This window comes from Pseudophryne corroboree, chromosome 5 (genome assembly GCF_028390025.1).
Source record: "Pseudophryne corroboree isolate aPseCor3 chromosome 5, aPseCor3.hap2, whole genome shotgun sequence".
NCBI classification, from domain to species: Eukaryota; Metazoa; Chordata; class Amphibia; order Anura; family Myobatrachidae; genus Pseudophryne; species Pseudophryne corroboree.
Genome location: NC_086448.1, coordinates 286,847,203 through 286,868,477, shown reverse-complemented (window position 1 = coordinate 286,868,477; position 21,275 = coordinate 286,847,203). Strand labels below are relative to the sequence as shown.

Here is a 21,275-nt window from a genome sequence, read left to right as displayed (position 1 = left end):
AAAATGAGTCAAACGAGAACCCCTCCTGTAACACATTTGTGTCACTCTTTGAATGTTTACCTCTACATTAGTCTTTTCTGCATTTTCACTTTTTAAACTTAAAATAATCACAATATAATGATAAAATATATTGTGTAAATGAGCTACATTTAGTTCTTAAATCTTATATGCTGATTTCATCATAAACAGCATAAATTATTGTTTTAGATTTTCAAAACTACAGCAAATCATCCACATAAAGACAAAAATTGTATGTTTTTAAGATGTATTGTTTGTAAAACCATATGAGAGGTAGTAACATAGAAAATGTCTTTTATCAGCAGAAACTGTCAGAAATACACTAAACAACTTAAATAAGTCTGATGTGGGAAGACGTAAAAAATGTTAAATAATAAAATCCTCCTACCTATCTCTTTATGACAAATTGTAATGATAAAATGTCATATGGAAAAAAAAATCTCTGAAACATAGAAGAATTACATCATTTAAATTATTCATCAACTATAAATCATTTAGTAATCCTTTATAACAATATATGATATATAAATTATAATATATGACAAATGCTAATGATATACTTTATATGTTTAGTAACCACTTAACTGGCATGGTCAGATCACATGCGACCACGCCGCACCACTGTGTCCTCCAGTTATTGTCGAGGAGATCCGTTCTGCAGATATAATATTTAAAAAAAAATTAAATATATTTTTAAAACTATATTAAACAACAATAAACCGTTTTATTAATGGCTTTGATGGGAAAAGTTGTCAGTTAAGTGGCTAATTTAAAAAAGAAACAACAACATTTTTTATTTTATTTTGAAGCTTAGTCATGTATACAATGCAACAGGGTAAGCAACAGCAGTGTTTGTATGGCAAGAATAAATATACAGCACTCCCAAACTGTAAAGAATTTAGAAATTCTGGACTCCTTGGCAAAAGAAGCCTATAGTAAGTCTAACCCTGGTTGAAATCATACCTGCAGTACTGTAATAGTAATAGTTTGTGACAACCGCCAGTTATTTTTTGGCCCTGTGGCAATATTCCCAACATGGCCAAGGCTGAATCAAACGTTAAGAAGTTAACTAGGTGATCCAGAGCAAATTTTTTTGACCTGAAGCCAGAAGGCTCTAACATAAGCGCACGACACAAACATATAGTTCAGCATTGTCTTCCTGACAACAAGGATATTTATGAGAGTGAGAGGAGCCAATTAAACAAATACAATGAAGACTAATATATGTTCTGTGATAGATATTTAAACAAAAAACTTGGTATGAGCTAACAGGTATAATACGACAAGAGTTAAATAGGTTTTTAAATAGAAGCTTTTAAATCAAGGAAACTATGCAGCCATTGAGACATGCCTGTCTGCAATGTGCTATAGTCTTACATCATATAAGAAAGTACAATGATGAGAAATTGCATATGTTGCCAGTGTTGGCAGTGACAGCAGTGAGTCTGAAAAATGAAACCAGTCTTGATCAGACAAGTACCAAATAGCCTGAGCTACATATTACTAAGCCCCAAAGGGATAGGGGGCCAGGAAATCATATTAGTTAATAGGTCCCTCCTAAGGGACCTATTAACTAAACAACCAATGGAGCCTATACCCAGTGTCAACCACATTAGGAAAGGTAGAAAAGGATTATCAACACATCCATGTGGGAACTCTGGAATTCATACCAATGGAATAAAAAGGTCTTGTGTGCGTTTAGACCAGCTTTATAACATAATATGGGATGAAAGCAAGAGAGGCGCCCAGTCAGATAGTTGTGGTAGGGGACTCTATCATCAGGAAGGCAGATAGGACAATCTGCTACTGGGATCATGATCGCCGTATGGTCTGTTGTCTCCCGGGTGCTCGGGTACTGCACATCGCGGACCGGGTAGATAGGTTGTTGGGAGGGGCTGGGAAAGACCCGGCGATCCTGGTGCAAGTTGGCACCAACTTCAAAGTTAGTGGTAGGTGGGATGTCCTTAAGAAAGATTATAGGGACTTAGGCCAGAAACTAAAAAAAAAGGACATCTAAGGTAAAATTCTCCGAAATATTACCAGTGCCACGCACTAGCCCAGTGACACAGAGGGAGATTAGGGAGATAAATGTGTATCTTAGAGACTGGTGTAGGAAAGAGGGGTTCGTGTTCTTGGAACACTCCGCGGACTTCTCAGTCAGGCACCATCTTTTTTCTCGGATGGATTGCACCTGAATGAGGATGGGGCTGCGGTGCTTGGGGGAAGGATGGTTAGTAGGATGGAGGGGCTTTTAAACTAGGAGCCTGGGGGGAGAGTTTAGCTAGAAACTATGGGTCATTCAGTGAGAATAGTAGGGATGGTGGTAGAGAGATGAATTGGGGGGGAGAAGCGGGGAGGGAAAGTGCAGCCGGCAAGGGTATTTACATGGGTTCTAATAAGGGTATTAAGAAAGGTATTGCCAAAGCATTAACTAATAAAAATTATATGTCATCATTACAGCATATAGAAAACTATGTACAGAGCATAAGGGAAAATACTTATTTCAGGGCGGTGAATTTAGACGGAAACATTGGGTTGATCAAAGAGAAGAGTAAGGTGGGCAATATTAAGTACAGTGGGGGTGGAGAGGGAGCGAGAAGGACAGTCAGTATCAGTAATTCTAGGGATGCACTAGTAAACCAGGATAGGATATCTTTAAAAAAACAAACAAATAAAAGAACCGCTAAACTGTATGCTTGCAAACACAAGAAGTCAAGCAGGTAAAATGGGGGAATTTGAATTGTTAGCATCAAAGGCTGAGTATGACATTATAGGTATTACGGAAACATGGTGGGACGACTCTCATGACTGGGTTGCAAACTTGGAGGGGTATTCTCTTTTTAGGAGGGACAGGACAAGAAAAAGAGGAGGAGGTGTATGTCTTTATGTTAAACCATCACTTAAATCGTACTTAAATGAGGTTATTTATGAGGAGACTGGCGACAATGTGGAGTCACTATGGGTTGAAATCTCAAGTGGGGGTATTGATGCAAAAAAACTAGTCATAGGCACGTGCTACAAACAGCCAAATATTAGCATACATGAGGTAAAACAACTCTTGCAACAAATCGAAACAGCTGCGGGATTGGGGGACATCCTTGTGATTGGGGATTTTCATTATCCAGATATAAACTGGAGTAACGATTCATGTGTTAAAGCGAGGGGCAACAGGTTCTTAAATATGTTAAAGGATCACTACTTGTCTCAATTAGTCGAGGACCCAACAAGGGGTAAAAGTACTCTGGATCTAGTAATTACTAATAATGTGGACATTATATCAAACACTAAAGTTGGGGAGACTTTGGATAACAGTGACCACTATATGATCACATTCAACATCAGTTTCAGGAAACATAGCTACAGGGGTTCAACCAAAACTTTTAACTTTAGGAAGGTTAATTTCAGTATGCTAAGATGTGCACTTAATGATATTGAGTGGGAAGTTTTGTTTCATAACAAGAACACTTCGGAAATGTGGGATGTTTTAAAAGGGTTGTGGATAGCAATATTCTATAAATTTATTCCCATGGGCAGTAAACGCAGGAGTACTAAACTCAAACCGATGTGGCTTAACAAGAAGGTTAAAGCAGAAATGGATTAAAAAAAGCGTTCTTTCAAAGCATTTAAATCTAATGGAAAGGTGGAGTTTTTCAAGTATTACAAAGAATGTAATAAAAAAAATTGCAAAAAAGCAACAAGAGCAGCTAAAATGGAAAATGAAAAGCAAATCGCGATAGAGAGAAAAACCAATCCTAAACAGTTTTTTAAATACATAAATGGTAAAAGGTTAAAAAAGGAGAATATAGGTCCATTAAAAGATGAATTTGGGGAATTGATTAATGATGACGAAATAAAAGCAGAAATATTGAACAATTTTTTTTCATCAGTATTCACCAGAGAAGAACTGATAGTGGGAGTAGAGCATAACAATTGTGACCGTAATGATTCATGGTTAGATACTTGTTTAAGTAAAGAAGTAGTCTGGGAGAGACTAAGCAAAATTAAGATTAATAAATCACCTGGTCCTGATGGACTTCACCTGAGGGTTCTTATGAAGCTTAGTTCAGAACTAGCATGACCCCTATACTTGATTTTCAATAGTTCAATTAGATCAGGCATGGTACCGAAGGATTGGCGTATAGCTGAGGTAGTGCCATTATTTAAAAAGGGATCCAAAAATCATCCAGGTAACTACAGACCGGTTAGTTTGACGTCTATAGTGGGGGAAATATTGGAAGGAATTCTAAGGGACAGCATACAGGAGTATCTACAGACCGCTATGATTATTAGCAAGAACCAGCATGGGTTTGTGATGGACAGTTCATGTCAAAGTAACTTAGCTTCTACGAGGAAGTGAGCAATAATCTTGATCAAGGAAAAGAAGTGAATTGGTCTACCTAGATTTTGCAAAAGCCTTCGATACAGTGCCTCACAGGAGACTGATCATCAAATTAATGGAGCTTGGCCTAGGAAAAACTATTTGCACATGGATAAGTAATTGGCTGGATAGCAGGGTACAGCGAGTAGTGGTCAATGGGAAGTCCTCAACCTGGTTCCCTGTAGTCAGCGGAATACCACAAGGGTCTGTTCTCGGGCCACTACTTTTCAATATATTTATCAATGACCTAGAAATAGGCCTGGAAAGCACAGTGTTAATTTTTGCAGATGATACTAAACTGTGTAAGGTAATTAACTCGGAATTAGATGTGGAGTCCTTGCAGAATGATTTATCTAAACTTGAATTCTGGACGTCTAGATGGAAAATGAGGTTCAATACAGACAAATGCAAGGTTATGCATTTCGGGACTAAAACAAACTCGCAGCCTACATATTAAATAGGGAACGTCTAGGGGAAACAGAATTGGAAAAAGATTTGGGGGTACTCATTGATAATAGGCCTAATAACCATACACAATGTCAAAGTGCAGTAAAGAAGGCAAGTAAGGTGCTAGCGTCCATAAAATGGGGAATTGAAACAAGGGACTTGGATGTAATCCTGCCACTGTATAAAGCATTGGTACGTCCGCACCTGAAATATTAGAGGTAATTCAGACTTGATCAGAGCAGCAACTTTGTTAGCAGTTGGGCAAAACCATGTGCACTGCAGGGGGGGCAGATATAACATGTGCAGAGAGAGTTAGATTAGGGTGGGGTGTGTTCAAACCGATATCTAAATTGCAGTGTAAAAATAAAGCAGCCAGTATTTACTCTGCACAGAAACAATATAACCCACCCAAATCTAACTCTCTCTGCACATGTAATATCTGCCCCACCTGCAGTGCACATGGTTTTGCCCAACTGCTAACAAAGTTGTTGCTGCGATCAACTCTGAATTACCCCCATTGTGTTCAGTTTTGGGCACCACTGTATAGAAAAGATATCGGTGAACTCGAAAGGATTCAAAGGTGAGCTACTAAATTGATTAAAGGCCTAGAGGGACTGGATTACGAGGAAAGGCTTACTAGGTTGAATATGTATACGCTAGAAAAGAGGTGCCTAAGAGGAGAAATTATTAATATCTTCAAATATGTAAAGGGACATCACAAAGAGTTATCAGAGGAATTATTTATTAAAAGAACACAGTTTAGGACACGTGGGCACTCGCTGCGGCTGGAGGAGAGAAAGTTCCGAACGCAACGGAGGAAAGGGTTCTTCACTGTTAGGGCAATAAGGATTTGGAATTCCCGGCCAGGGAAGGTGGTAATGGCGGACTATGTAAATGGATTTAAAAAAGGAATGGATACATTTCTGAATGAAAATTAAATGATATCCAAGGTTATAATATTTAAAATATTAACGTGATTAATCCGGGGTAATATGAGTTATATTAGTTAACAAGTCATAAAACATTACTTCAGTGGGTGTGTTAGAATCATCACAACTTAATACAGGTTGAACACGATGGGCAATTTGCCTCTATTCAACCTCAATTACTATGTTACTATGTGCCATAACCTATGGGTATTCCAAAGAAGTGGGTTTTCTCTAAGTCCTTGAGATATCTCAGAGTTGTGTAGGTGGAGGAAGGAAATGAAGTTACAATCAGATAAAGTTCTCTTTCAATGTAGGGTCAGTATAAAGTAGAGATTAGCTCCAAACTTCTGGGTTCCTGCTAAACTCAGATTCCAGATTAGGGCAAAATGTCATTATCCCGGAGTCGGACTCTACAGGTTTTGGATTCTATTTAAGAGGCCCGTTGTGGCAACTCTGCACCATTTCACCTTGTCTCAGCACTCTGCTGTATGCTGTGCTGTGCTCTACTGATGCAAGTGGTTGTGTTCAGACTACAGACTAATACAAGTGGCTGTTGAGTGTGCAAGACATGCTACTGTATGCTGCGCTGTACTCTGCTGATTCAAGTAGCTGTGTCCAGACTCCAGACTAAAATAAGTAGCTGTTTGTCATGCTTGGGTTAGTGTGTGGGTTCTGTCTAGGAGTTGCCATGTGAGTGGAGCGTGGAAGACTGGTCTGAAATTAGGTATAATATAACTTTTCTTCATGCAGGCTAGATGAACAAAGAGAGAAGCAGCAACTGTTTTTACTATGGTGCTGGAATGCTGAGCATTACCAGCTATGTCACGATTGCTAGGATACTGAGCAGTACCAGCTATGTCAGGGTTACTGCACTAGAATCAGTTTGCAGAATGCTAGCCAGAGTGATTCTCAGCAGAGGTCTCTGCAGGTCTACAGACAACAAAGCACCGACAATCAGGAAGTACTTTTAAAGGATCTTTACACCCCTTGGATGCAGCTTACTGCCTTATTCCATTGGCACTTTTGCGGATATATGATAAGGTCTAAGATGGTGGTGCTCACCGCCAGCTCCACATGGGATGCCAATAACTGTGGCCACCGAGGGGAAGTGGGAGTGGTGAGAGAGTACAATGCAGGGCAGTGCTGTGCGTGCTTGCTTTGTGACATTGTACTGTGTACAAGGCAGATTGTGCTGTACTCTGCTGGTTCAAGTGGCTGCTTTGTGCTGTGTCCATTCAGAAGTGAGTACCCAGTGTCCATCCACTCCAGTGCTGCCAATGCACCTGTCCAGTGTCCATCCACTCCAATGCTGCCAATGCATCTGTCCAGTGTCCATCTGCTCCAGTGTTGCTGACATTCCTGTCCAGTGGCCATCTGCTCCAGTGTTACCGATGCTCATGTCCAATGCCCTCCGCTCCAGTGCTGATGATGCACCTGTCTAGTGCCCATCCGCTCCAGTGTAAAAAAGTTAAACAAAGTGTAAAAAGTTTTTAAAACATGTAAAAAAATACCGTTAGTCAAGAAAAGTTAAAAAAATTAAAAACTGTTAATCAAAAACATAAAAGTACTGTGGCAATGCAGGCCATACCCCACTGTGTATTCATAACATACAAGTACTGTGACCATGCAGGCTATACCCCACTGTGTATCCATAATTTACAGGTACTGTAACTCTGGAGGTGTACACCACTGCATTCACATAAGCGAGTGACTCAACATTGTCATTTGTAAACACAGTTTAAAAAACCTTAACAATAGTTTTTTTATGTGCTGTACCACACTGCAGTGCATATCAATAACATACTGTACAAGTACTATGACTCCACAGGCGATACCCCACTGTGTGTCCATAATGTACAAGAACTCTGACTCTATAGGCCAAACCTCACTGTGTATCTATAATGTACAAGTACTGTGACGCCACAGGCCGTTTTCCACTGCATTCACATAAGGGGTGTGACTTTGTGGTCTCATTTGTGAACAAAGTTTTAAAAAAAATTAATAAAGTGAAACTATTTTTTTATTTTGTCTGTACTCCACTGTGTATCGATAACATAACACTATTGTGACTCCACAGGCCATACACCACTGTGTATCCATAACATACAAGTACTGTGACTCTGCAGTGAGTGCTGATTTTCAAATAAAAGTTTAATTAAATAACTACTACTACTACTACTACTAACTCTAGTTGGTTTTGTACAACTTGCACTTGTTCTTTAATATGGATCATGACGATCAGTCGAGAGAAGAGCAGGAGCAACATGCAAATACTAGTGCTGTAGCTGCTGGACCAGTCATAATGATGATACTAGTCCTTAAACACCATCTAAAGCAGATGCTGTAGGGCATAGAGGGTTTAAATAAGGACATCTAAAATCAATAAAAGCAATATATAGTAGTAAAGAAAAAATCACCTCTGATAAAAAGAAAGTTTGGTGCAGAAAAACATAAATTTGCCAACATGCCATTCACCACACACAGTGTCAAGGAAAGATTCAGGCCCTGGGCTTTAGTTATGAGTGGTGGTTGCAACTGTCAGTAAGGCATCTTCTTCTGCCTCTCCTCATGAAACAAGACCTTTTCACTCAAGAGTCTAGAAGAGGTGTAAAACAAATGTAAAACCACTAAGGCAATAGAACACACTGTGCATTCAGAAATAGAAATGTCACAAATCCCTGTGGAAAATCTAAGTGTGCCCTCAAGTGCTATGTGAGAGTATGGCCTTTTAGATACTGTAGTCTCAGGGAAACCGCCTTCCACCATTTCTGTTCCATCTGCAAATGTGTGAATGAGCAACAGAAGAATAGCTGATGACATAGAAAATGAGGATGCAACCAGGGAAATGCAAGAGACCAAGGGGAATATTTGTGTAGCTGATGCTGGCACTAATGATTATGTTGAGAATGAGGATGTTGTTTTTGTTTGTCAGGCACCAGTGGAAGCAGCTCTTGGCCATGATAAGAAGGCCATTGTCATGCCTGGGCACAGGACCAACAAATCCACCTCTTATGTGCAGAATAATTTTTGCCCAAATCCTGAAAACAATTTCAAAGCCATCTGTAGCATTTGTAAACCACTGTAAGCAGAGGTAGGGACATTCACCAGCACCTGCAATCTCCACCACCAACACCTTCATCCTCAATATCCTCCGTAAACTAAGTAGTCCTGCATCCAGTTTGTTAAGGCTAGGCGACTCCTCCCTTCTCCAGGATTACTTTGAAGAATCTTTCTGCTTAGGATGGATCTTCATTCCAGGGGGGACCAAGAAGACTATTTTTAAAAAACAATTGACTGTAAAACAATCCTTTGCAAGAGAAAGGAAGTATGACAGCTCTCACACAGACACACAGTGGATCACTGATGCCATCATGGTTATGGTAGTATAAGATCTGTATCCAATATCTGACATTAATTTAGGTCCTGTGACCTGGTACAAAATTCCATCTCTGTTGCATTTTACCCGAAAATCAATTCCTCGAGTGTACCAGGACGTTAACAAAACCTAATTATTGGTCTACAAAATGTCATTGTACCAACTGTCATCTGAACCACAGACATGTGTACAAGAGGTAGTGGGCAAACTAAAGAGGCAAACTACTATTGCCAGCTTGACTAAGAGGCATACTGCTGACCAAAAAAAAACATGCTTGCCCAATTGTAATACTGAGCATGTACAAATATATTGTACAACAAGCCAGTGCATAGACAATGAGCATACCTGGGTTAATTGTGTCAATGTACACATGTCGGCGCAAAGAATTCTGGGAGTGCAGTTCTGAGCTTTTTAACCCAGATTAGACACTCCACAGATTCTTCTTGGGTCTCTTCTTTCATACATTGTAGGAAGTCAATGGCCGTTGGTGTGGCTCCCCTATTTGAATTTTGGACTTCGCTGCAGTCCCAGCTGTGGAGCACCCACTGATGACTAGTAGAGTTATTTCATGATAATTGAGAGAAAGGATTATTACATAATTTGGGGCTCATGTAAACTTGGATGTACTTGACAAACAGTTTGTCCAAAATATTACATCTGTCTCAACAGGCCTCCATCATCAATGCATAGTTTTACAAAGGGTCAAACATCTGCAAGAGATACTATAGGTGGGATGTAATAGCGTCCGAGTTTGCCAGAGGTAGGGTATGCCGTCCAAACTCAGACATTTTTTAAAAGTGGCAGTCATTAACAAAGGCAAAACCATGCCTTGTAAATGACTGCCACTTTAAAAAATCATCAGAGTTCGGCTGGCATCCTGCATCTCCGGCAATCTCGGACGCTATTACATCCTGTCTTATGTATCCAGGTTTAACTTTGTCACATTTAGGGGAATGGCAAAATATAAACCTCTCCCCTCCCTCCAATGGCGGAACTCTGTGAGGCAATGGATGCTTTAGCCTCCAGCGCCAGCAGGAGGGGCACAAGGTGCACAGATAAAGCCATCTATAATCGCTGTCTGCACCCGGCTGATCTCTACAGCAGTGCTGGCACCAGTTCTAGATGGATCTATCTATGCGGTTCGGGCACATGTGGTTCAATAAAGTTTTTCTTTATTAACATCATGATGACATGCTGCACAGCTGAAAAATAGAGAACATGTTGTGTGAAGAGGGGAAGCCGCCTTGAAGACACTGAAGAAGGTAAGTGTCTGTGGGATGGATGTGGGCCTGGAGTTGTAGAGACAAAAGGGGGCTGTCTAGAGCTTTAGAGACACACAGGTGTGTGTGTGTGGGGGGACTCGAGAGACAGAAGTGGGCTAACTTAAGAGAAACTGCGGGGCTGGCTGGAGAGACACTGTTGCATTGGCTGGACAGACAGGAGGGGGCTGGATGGAGAGGCAGAAGAGTTTAAAGAGCCTGAAGGGGACTGACATGGCTGGAGCTGCATAACAGTGGGAGAATGAAGCTCAAGAAACTCAAGGGAGGATGAGGCCAAAGAAAACTGGGATAAAGTTTTGAATTGGAAGGATTACTGGCACATTACTACTTCCATTGCCCCCTCAGCTGTGCTACTGTTCATGCACCGGGTGGTAAGGGGATACCACCATCTATTTGGCCTCTACCATCTATTTGGTCACCTGCTACAAAGCTTCTGCCTCTATCTCTTCCTTTCCAGTGGGTTAAGCTTAGTAGTTTAGACCATAAGCGTATACAAGCTTAAAGACACACACTCACATTTCCTATGCAAGTTATTCTCCCCCACACTATAAGGTAAAAGTGTACATACTTTTATCCGACTAACTTGCTTTGTCAAAAGGGACACACACACACCCCCAAACAATAGATGGATGACAATTCCCTGTTTACTGGGTTTCTCCCATTCACATGGACAACTAAAACAACATCATCAAGTTCCTATCATATCACTCATCTCCTATACCACTCTACATGTCAGGGATTTAAGCTATGAATAATATAATAAATACAAAGTATAGTAAGAACTAATGATGTATATATTGATGAAGAGATATCCAGTGGCGGATCCAGAAAAAACTACAGGCGAGACACCAGCACAGCTCTGCTCCTATTGGCTCCTCTTCATAGTCTGCAACATGACATCAACCCTTAATATTACATTATAAAAATGTGAAATGTCCCAAGGTGCAAACACAATAGAATCTTTGCAGAAACCTGTAAAAAAGGACCACCAAAGCCCAAAATTTAAAGTAATAATGCAAAATATACAGATCGGCGCTCAGTCCCATTTCAAGAAGTACAGAATGAGATACTGTACTTTACGTAAATCAGAGTGCTTATTAGTCTTATTATCTGCTTACATATTATATACCCACGTGTGGAGGTTTTGCTTCAACCCCTAATGTACGAGGATGTACACAAAGAAACCGTTATACAGTAGGATGGACCACACACTGTATTGTGTGAGTAAGGTATTTTGAGTACCTAGAATTTTGTCTAGAAGGTTATTTGCCTGTTCTTTTTTACTTCACATGGTGTTATATCCAAAGATACCTTTATAGGATTGAGTCTGCATTAATTTGCGTGAGTACGGTGCGTTGGTACCTATGATGTTTCCCAAGGGTGACCAGTTCTCTATATATACGTTAAAAGGATAAAAGATACCTTTATGGGATCATCTTGATCTCTGTCTTTGTGAGTTTCTGGTATGATTCTATCACCACTCCATATGTATTTGGGTTAATATCACATACCCATTGGATAAACATCTTGGCATTCTTTGGAAATACTACACTATGGTCATTCTGTTATTTTTGTGTTCCCTTTCTGAGGTAATGTGGAAGTGATCATTGAAAAACTACCACCCCTTTTTTATTTCATTGATGATAGATGAGCTGAAAAACCTCTAAGGACATACATTTTCATTTATTCCAAGAGATATCTATGGACTAATAAGCACTCTGATAGATTTACATAAAGTATCTCACTCTGTGTACTTCTTGAAATGGGACTGATCGCCGATCTGTATATTTTTAATTATTGCCTTCAACCCTTAATATGCTGAGAGTAAAGCAAATTTACATCAGGGGAGTCAGAACGTTTTTTCAGTTAATTAGGCCAAATTATGATTTTGTTTTGGCACCCAGAAATCCCTGACTATCACACTATACAAAGAGAATTTTTGTGACTGCCATAAAATACAAATGTAATTTTTGTGCCTACCACACAGTACAGAGAGAATACTAATTACTGCTATACACTAAAGACTACCAAACAATTCAGAGACCCTTTTTTCAGACTGCCACACAATTCCCAGAGCATTTTTTAAACCCCATAAACTTAGAGAGAGCATGTTAATCACTGCAATACACTTCAGAAAGCATTTCTTGATGGCCATACAATTCAGAGGGCATTTCAAGGTTTTTTAGACCACCATACTATTCACAGAGCATTTTTGAGTCCACCAAATACTGTAATTCAGAGAGTGTACTAATGACCACCATACAGTACTGAGAGCATTTTTTGAGACTGTCATACAAAGCAAACTACCTCATCAATAAGCCATACAATGAATAAAGGCCACTGAAAATGGGGCGTGCCAACATGACACACCACCTATTTCTTGTCACACTGGGAACAATCTTTTCAAATCCACATGCACTTTACCTATATAATGGTTTCTTACAATGTGGAACCTCTGAAGAAATGTATCCTCTAAGGCAGACAGCATCTTCAGTCGGTATTCACTCGTATTTATGTAGGAGATCACATCGTCCAAAACATGCATGTTTGTGTAGGAATATTAACATGGTCAGCATCATACAACAGCAGTTCAACCAGAATTGTGTAACCTGTGTCACATACTGTCCCCTGCATCTCTCAGCCACAGCATCTCCCCCTTACATCTCTCAGCCACATCATCATCTCCACCTGTGTTGTCTCTCAGTCACACCATCACCTCCCCTTGTGACATATCTCAGCACACCATCATCTCCCCCTGTGTCGTGACAGCACACCATCACCTACCACCTGCATCATCTCTCAGCACACCATCACCTCTCCATGCGTCGTCTCTCTGACAAACCATTATCTCCATCTACATTGTCTCCCCCAAAAAATTATTTGCCTTTCTGTGCATCTCCCCCACTCCCCTTCATTCTGTGCCTCTCTGTTTGCCCCCTCCCCCTTTATTCAATGCCTCTCTGTATCTCCCCCCCCCATTCATTCTATGGCTCCATGTTTGTGTGTACCCCTTCATTTTATGTCTCCCTGTCTGTGTCACTTCACACCCATTACCTTTAGATGGGAGCTGGCAACATGGAAGCCTAGAAGCCAGGGAGCCGGGAGCGGGGACTGTGTTAGGCCAAGCAGTGGAGAGCTCAGGGAGTGTGACGCTGGTGTAGTGGTCATGCTCCCTCCCAGCAGCAGCAAATAATCAAAGTGGGAGGTAGGAAGGCAGCTATATGCTGCAGGAATGCCGCCACGGGTTTAGCTCGGTGGTGCAATGGGAACTAGTTGGCTGGCTGGAATGATAATCAGGCAGTGTGTGGGAGCAAACGATAATTAGCCATTTGCTCCCACATAGCAAAAAATGGGCAAAACAAGGATCAGTGCTGCTGCTGCACCCTCTAATAATAAGCACTCCTCAATCACGATTCATCACCTCTCTGATCACCCCTCCCTGTGACTGACAGTAGTTGAGCAGGTCAGGAGGAGGGTTGAAGCTCCTGTTGCTGCAGATGGGTAGAGGTGGTGACAGTGCAGCTGGAATCAGTACCCGCAGGGGTCATGGAGACCGGTCCTCAGTTAGTGATTGGGGGGGGCATGGCAACTGGGGATCCCCACCAAGGGGAGCCCTGAGTGTGCCAAGGTAGGTGGGGGAAGGCTGCTGGGCAGGCATTGAATGAAGTGGATATGGGAGGTGCAGAGTGGACAAAGGTTCCCAAAAGCAGCAATGACACAGAACTGGAGGTATTGGGGTGTGGTGTAGTCCCACAGCTGGGTACTGGCATGTGGGGAGGCAACATCCACAGCTGAAGGGACAGCCTGAGAACATGGCATATGGGGTATATGGAGGATGGTGGCTGGGGTATATGGCTGCACAGGGGAGGATGATGACTGGGGTGTATGGCTATACAGGTGTGAATTGGGACTAGGGTATATGGGGGAATGGGGTGATGGTGATTGGGGTATATGGATGTACAGGGTGGGATTTTAGGCTGGAGTATATGGGTGTACAGGGATAGAATGGTTATTGTGGTTCAGGGGAGGATGGTGGCTGGAGGCACAGGAGGGATGGTAGAGTTTGTAGTGTATGAGGGAATGGGGAAGGATGGAGTATACTGTATGTGGGTCCTGGGAGAGAAAGGTGATGTGAGTACAATGGGATGGTGGAGTATATGGGGTACAGGAGGAGGAATGGGTATATGGGGGTAGGGTGTATGTGGTCTGGGTCTGAATGGGGTTGGAATAAAGTGAGAGAAAATGGTGGTAGGCAATGGGGTATCATGATTAGGTTGTACATGGCTACAGGGTCTGTATGGGTTTGGGAGTATAGGTTGAGGGTGGAGTAGTGAATGGGGTACATTGTGACTAATTATATGGGGGTGGGGTGTATGGACTATGGTTCTATATGGGGTTGGGAGCACAATGAGAGAAAAGTGTGGTAGCCTACAGGGTATGGGGTATATGAGTATAAACACACACACACACACACACACACACACACACACACACACACACACACACACACACACACACACACACATATATACATACACACACTTTATATATATAAGATTTTTTTTAGTTTATCGTTTATTTTTTTTAAATGAAAAAACAGACACTGTCCTATTTCTTTGACATAACAAGTTAGAAAGAAGTTGGCTGGTCTGATGAAAAAGTTGGCTGGTTTGATGAAAAAGTTGTTTAGGCGTGTGGGGTAGTGTTTCTATTGGGCAGAAAAGTTGGGTGGTTGGTCAGTTGGATTATTGGAGGAAAGTTGTCTTTGTAATATGCTGTATTTTCTACTTATGGGCAGTCCTCTCTGATCTTGTTCTAACTGGAACTTAGTGTCCCCACTATACAAAACCATTGCTCATGGACTTATCTTCAAGATCTGTTTGCCATTCTTTTACAAAAACAAGATCTGTGTACACAGGGGCGGATTGGGAATAAAAAGCGGCCCTGGAAAAATTTGTACTAGTGGCCCCACATGGGCAGTACCAGAGGTGTAACGTCTAGCCATGGGCCGTGGCAGCAGCACCCTCCCACCAAGACTTTCCCGATAGTGGGCATGTCCAGCATCAAGGGGGAAATAAAATTAAATATTATGAGCACAGTATACGATATACCTTCAGAATTTAGGAAACTATATCATTCTTTAGAAAGATATATTTTCTTGCTTATTACACCAACCGTATCCCAATCACTATTCACTCAATCTTATGTCAGCCAAGCAGGCAGACAGAGCATACACTAGATCATCTGCAATCACAGGCTAAGTGGCAAAGTCATTTTCATATATGCAAAGTATTTTGCATCTTATTCATTATGTCTATAAAAAGGACCACATGTCCTCAAAGAAAACAGGCCCCACAGATGCGTCGGCCCACCGGGAATCTTCCCTGTAAGCCCTATGCCCAATCCGCCTCTGTGTGTACAGACTTCTGAAAGTATGTTTAAAACTCCATCTCAGGTACTAAAACTGCAATGCTTGTAGAAATAATTTTAAACCACTGGTAGCATGCACCCTGTATGCTTATTAGCTCTATTATACAATAGACTGAGAAAAACATTATATGTACTGTTTATACTTATTGCGATATTAATTATAAGTAGTTAGTAAATTTGTATTGTTATATTTGCTGTACTATTATAGATAACAACCTCAGATGTCCTAGGGCAGGGGTGGCAAACTTACGGCTCTCGAGCCGCATGCAGCCCCTCCCCACTTCATATGATGTTGCTCCCGCTCCCACACTTGTCACTGGTCCCAGCCTCCCACTTGCAGCCAATATCAGCCTGCCCCCTTCACAGGAGGCTTGGGATGCGCCGGCACCGCTCTGCTTTGAGCTCAATGTGATGTCATGATGTCATACTGCGTAATGAGCTGCTGTCATGAGGAGAGGAGAGACGCGGTCACGGGACTCGTGGATGCCGTGGTAAGTATTCCGTTGCTATATTCATCTCTAGGCCTAATAGCCCACAGAGACTATGCTGGAGGGGGTTGCCTGGAGCCTGCCTGGAGGGGTAGCCTGGGGAAACTGGAGCCTGCAACCTGGTTCCTGCCTGGGGGGCCTGCCTGGGGACTCTGGAGCCTGCAGCCTGGATCCTGCCCAGGGGTCCTGCCTGGGGAGATTGGATACGGGAGAGCCTGTGATCTGTGTTAGAGGGGGGGGGGGGGGGGGGGGCCTGCTGGTACATTTTTGCAACTAGTTTTAGTTTATATTGATTTATATTAATATTTATATATATTTTTCCAGCATATTAAAAAATCTTTATGCAAAGATTGTTTTTTTTCCTTTAAGAGGCTTGTACTGTCACCATCCTGAGATAGCAATAGGTGGGCAGCAGCATACTCATAGGAAAGCCTTTACTAGAGAAACTGGGCAAAAGGTTTTACTGTTCAGGGAGATAATTGTTATTTGCTTATTTATTACCACAGCTCTTGAATAATCAGCATTTAGGAAGAAGTGAATACATCTAAAGTTCTTTTTTGAATACCTTTCAAGTATGTGGGTAGCAGTGTGGAGTCTGGGGGGCATAGTGGAGGGCCTTGGAACAACCACCCCTGTTACCCCACCAATAATCTGGCCCTGGGCTGGACTGACATGAGAGGGGGCTGGAGTGACACATGGAGAAATTGACGTATACTATGTGAATCTGACTTTTTCAATTATTTTATGTGGTTTTGTATTCAAAATGTATTTTATGTGTATGTGTTTTTTTAAAACATATTTTCTGTGGATCTGTCTTTTTTCAGTCTATTTTGTGTGGAAGTGTCTTTTTCAGTGTATTTTCTGTGGAAGTGGCGTTTTTTTGGTGTATTTTCTGTGTACCTGGCTTGTTTCACTATATTTTAAGTGGATCTGGCTTGTTTGAGTGTATTTTAAGTGGATCTGGCTTGTTTCATTGTATTGTATGTGAATATGGCTTTTTCTATGTTTTTCGACAGTATATAGCACTGGCTTTTTCTTTCACTTCAGCAGTTACCTCCACACCGATTGTGTCCATACACTAAGGGGGTCATTCCGAGTTGTTCGCTCGGTAAAAATCTTCGCATCGCAGCGATTTTCCGCTTAATGCGCATGCGCAATGTCCGCACTGCGACTGCGCCAAGTAAATTTGCTATGCACTTAGGAATTTTACTCACGGCATTTTCATCGTTCTGGCGATCGTAATGTGATTGACAGGAAATGGGTGTTACTGGGCGGAAACAGGCCGTTTTATGGGCGTGTGGGAAAAAACGCTACCGTTTCCGGAAAAAACGCAGGAGTGGCCGGAGAAACGGGGGAGTGTCTGGGCAAACGCTGGGTGTGTTTGTGACGTCAAACCAGGAACGACGAGCACTGAAATGATCGCAGATGCCGAGTAAGTCTGGAGCTACTCAGAAACTGCTATGAGGTATGTAATCGCAATATTGCGAATACTTCGTTCGCAATTTTAAGATGCTAAGATTCACTCCCAGTAGGCGGCGGCTTAGCATGAGCAAATCTGCTAAAATCCGCTTGCGAGCGAACAACTCGGAATGACCCCCAAAGAGCGTGATCTACAGTGAAGCCAGAATACTGAGACATCCTGAAGAACTCTCCTTTACTTGACTTTGCAGCAAGGTAAGAACTGTGTTTTTTTTATTTTATATTATGTGGAAGTGTCTTTTTCAGTGTATTTTACAGGTATGTGGAAGTGGCTTTTTTCAGTGTATTTTATGTGGACCTGGCTTGTTTCAGTGTATTTTAAGTGGATCTGGCTTGTTTCATTGTATTGTATGTGAATATGGCTTTTTCTATGTTTTCTATATTGCTCTGGCTTTTTCTTTCACTTAAGCAGTTACCTCCACACCAATTGTGTCCATGTGCTAACAGCATAATCTACTGTGAAGCCAGAATACTGAGACGTCCTGAGGAACTCCTTTACCTGACACTGCAGCAAGGTAAGACTGTGGATTTTTAACAATAGTCTGGTGAGCTGATTTGATCATTTTTTAATAGTGTATGACTGTATGAAATTTTTCATATATATATATATATATATATATATATATATATACAAATCCACATAAGAAGCCGCTTCTCACTTTCATTTAAATTGAATGCAGGTGCTCGGTCAGTGTAGTAATATGAAAAATTCCAAGAATAACCACCAGAGGGATTAGACCCAGAGAAACCAGCACACCACTTGAATGCAAAAAAAAGTGTTTTACTGTTCACAAAAGGAACACAAAGTTTTAAAAAAGTAGCAAACATATGGCACACATGATGATAGCAGCATATAAAGTGAATCAATGAATACTCAACATTCCGACAGCTGTTTCGACTATCTTCTTCATGGGAATGAGTAAAGTGTCATAGTGCTGAACACTGCCCACCGCAGTGTCAATTTTCAAAGTGACATGTGCCTAATGTGCTTAGCTACCAGATGCATTTTATAGTGTGTAGTGTACTTACCTGTGAGCCATCGCACCTGCACCCGGTCACACGTGGACGTAGACAACGTCATACCCACGCGCCACGGCCGTGACGCTGACCGGATGTGACGTCCGGGGAAGGGTTAGTCCGCTGCACATCATGTGTATACACATGATGGAGCTGGACACTGGCCCCCCCGAACGGAGAAAAGCATCTCCGAGGCCGCGTCCATGTGTTTCAGGTCACCCCCGTGCCCCACGTCACGTTCAACGCGTCACACGTGGCGACCCGCAGGAGGCGCCCAATAAGTCCGGACAGACAAGTTCATCCGGAACTGAGTGGGCACCAAACCTGTTTCCGGGGACAGGATAGAGGCGCACAGGCACCAATCATAAACATATAATGTAAATGTAAACATAAAAATGAAACAAACAATAAACAATAAATCACATAATACATACTGGGCAAATGAAGCATATAAATGGCCAGTCATAGACAAATATATTGATTAATGAACTAGTATTGATTTGTGTTTTTGGACTTATTGCTGGCCATGAATGTAACCACTGTGCTTTCATAATGTAATAGATACAGTGCTCCAAAAGAAAGGCCAAAAAACAGGCCTAATAGCCAGTATCTGTATGTGAACCATAGTACACAACACAAATATAAGTGAATATATAATAATGAAACACATAAAAAAAGAATATATCAAATCAGGGCAATGGATCCAGATGCACACATATTAGGCCCACATGTGTCCATGTATAAAAAATGAAAAATGAAAAAGTTACAAAAAATGTACAAAAGAAAATTCTTCATTAAGCCCCGCTGGCGAAAGGGAATCCAAGCGTCGAATCCATCGACATTCTTGCTGTAATAGCAGCTTGTGACGGTCGCCACCCCTCTTTAATGGAGGTATGTGATCGATGGGCATGAATGATAAATCTTTAATATGATGTCCATGATGAACAAAGTGCTTTGCGACTGGTGGAGTTGAGTTCTCGATTTTGATGAACGCTTTTTTGATTGATGACCTATGTAGGGCCATGCGTTCTTTGAGCATTCTGATAGTCTTTCCAACATATAATTTATTGCAGGGGCATTGGATCACATAAACGACATATTTTGTTTCGCATGTCATTCGATGTTTCAAGCAAAAAACATCGCCCCTGGTTGGATGTGCAAAGGTGCTGCCTGTGTGCATGTGCATGCAATTCACACAGGAGCCACATTTGTGTGCTCCTGGTTTTAGTTGTAGCCAACCGCTACCTTGTTGCGACATTGGCACTATGTCGGAATAGGTAATCTGGTCCTTGAGGTTTGAACTGCGTTTATAGCTGAATAGTGGTAAGCTGTCACAGAATTTCCCCATAGTCGGATCTGCCTGTAGAATGTGCCAATGTTTGGAGATCGCACGTCTCATGACACTAGAGGCAACAGAATATGTGCTGGAAAAGACTAATCGTCCAATCTCGGTGCCTTTAATGTTGGATTTTAACACGTCTGTCCGTTCCATCTGTAGACATCTCGTGATAGCTCCTTGTATCTCTGTCGGGTCATAGCCTCTCTCAATAAATTTCTTGCCCATCTCTGCCAAAGCACCTGGTATTAGTGTGGCATCTGAAGTTATTCGCATCACACGTAAGAGTTGCGAAAAAGGTAAACCCTTCTTTAATGGTTGCGGATGAAAACTTGTTGCCAACAGAAGAGAATTTTTATCTGTCGGTTTTCTAAACACCTCAGTGGTGATAGATCCATTGATCAACTTAATAGTAACGTCCAAAAAATTAATAGAAACCACTGTATCTATTACATTATGAAAGCACAGTGGTTACATTCATGGCCAGCAATAAGTCCAAAAACACAAATCAATACTAGTTCATTAATCAATATATTTGTCTATGACTGGCCATTTATATGCTTCATTTGCCCAGTATGTATTATGTGATTTATTGTTTATTGTTTGTTTCATTTTTATGTTTACATTTACATTATATGTTTATGATTGGTGCCTGTGCGCCTCTATCCTGTCCCCGGAAACAGGTTTGGTGCCCACTCAGTTCCAGATGAACTTGTCTGTCCGGACTTATTGGGCGCCTCCTGCGGGTCGCCACGTGTGACGCGTTGAACGTGACGTGGGGCACGGGGGTGACCTGAAACACATGGACGCGGCCTCGGAGATGCTTTTCTCCGTTCGGGGGGGCCAGTGTCCAGCTCCATCATGTGTATACACATGATGTGCAGCGGACTAACCCTTCCCCGGACGTCACATCCGGTCAGCGTCACGGCCGTGGCGCGTGGGTATGACATTGTCTACGTCCACGTGTGACCGGGTGCAGGTGCGATGGCTCACAGGTAAGTACACTACACACTATAAAATGCATCTGGTAGCTAAGCACATTAGGCACATGTCACTTTGAAAATTGACACTGCGGTGGGCAGTGTTCAGCACTATGA

The 21,275-nt window shown here is 41.8% G+C and overlaps 1 long non-coding RNA gene across 1 annotated transcript in view; it reads right to left on the bottom strand.

The window, feature by feature from the left end:
• Positions 1–450: 450 nt before the first annotated feature.
• The window catches only part of LOC134928994 (uncharacterized), a 140,298-nt gene continuing 119,473 nt past the window's right edge, over positions 451–21,275 (bottom strand). Inside the window, exon 4 of the long non-coding RNA XR_010178192.1 lies at positions 451–673. This is a non-coding gene — a long non-coding RNA (uncharacterized LOC134928994). The remainder of the gene's footprint in view (positions 674–21,275) is intronic.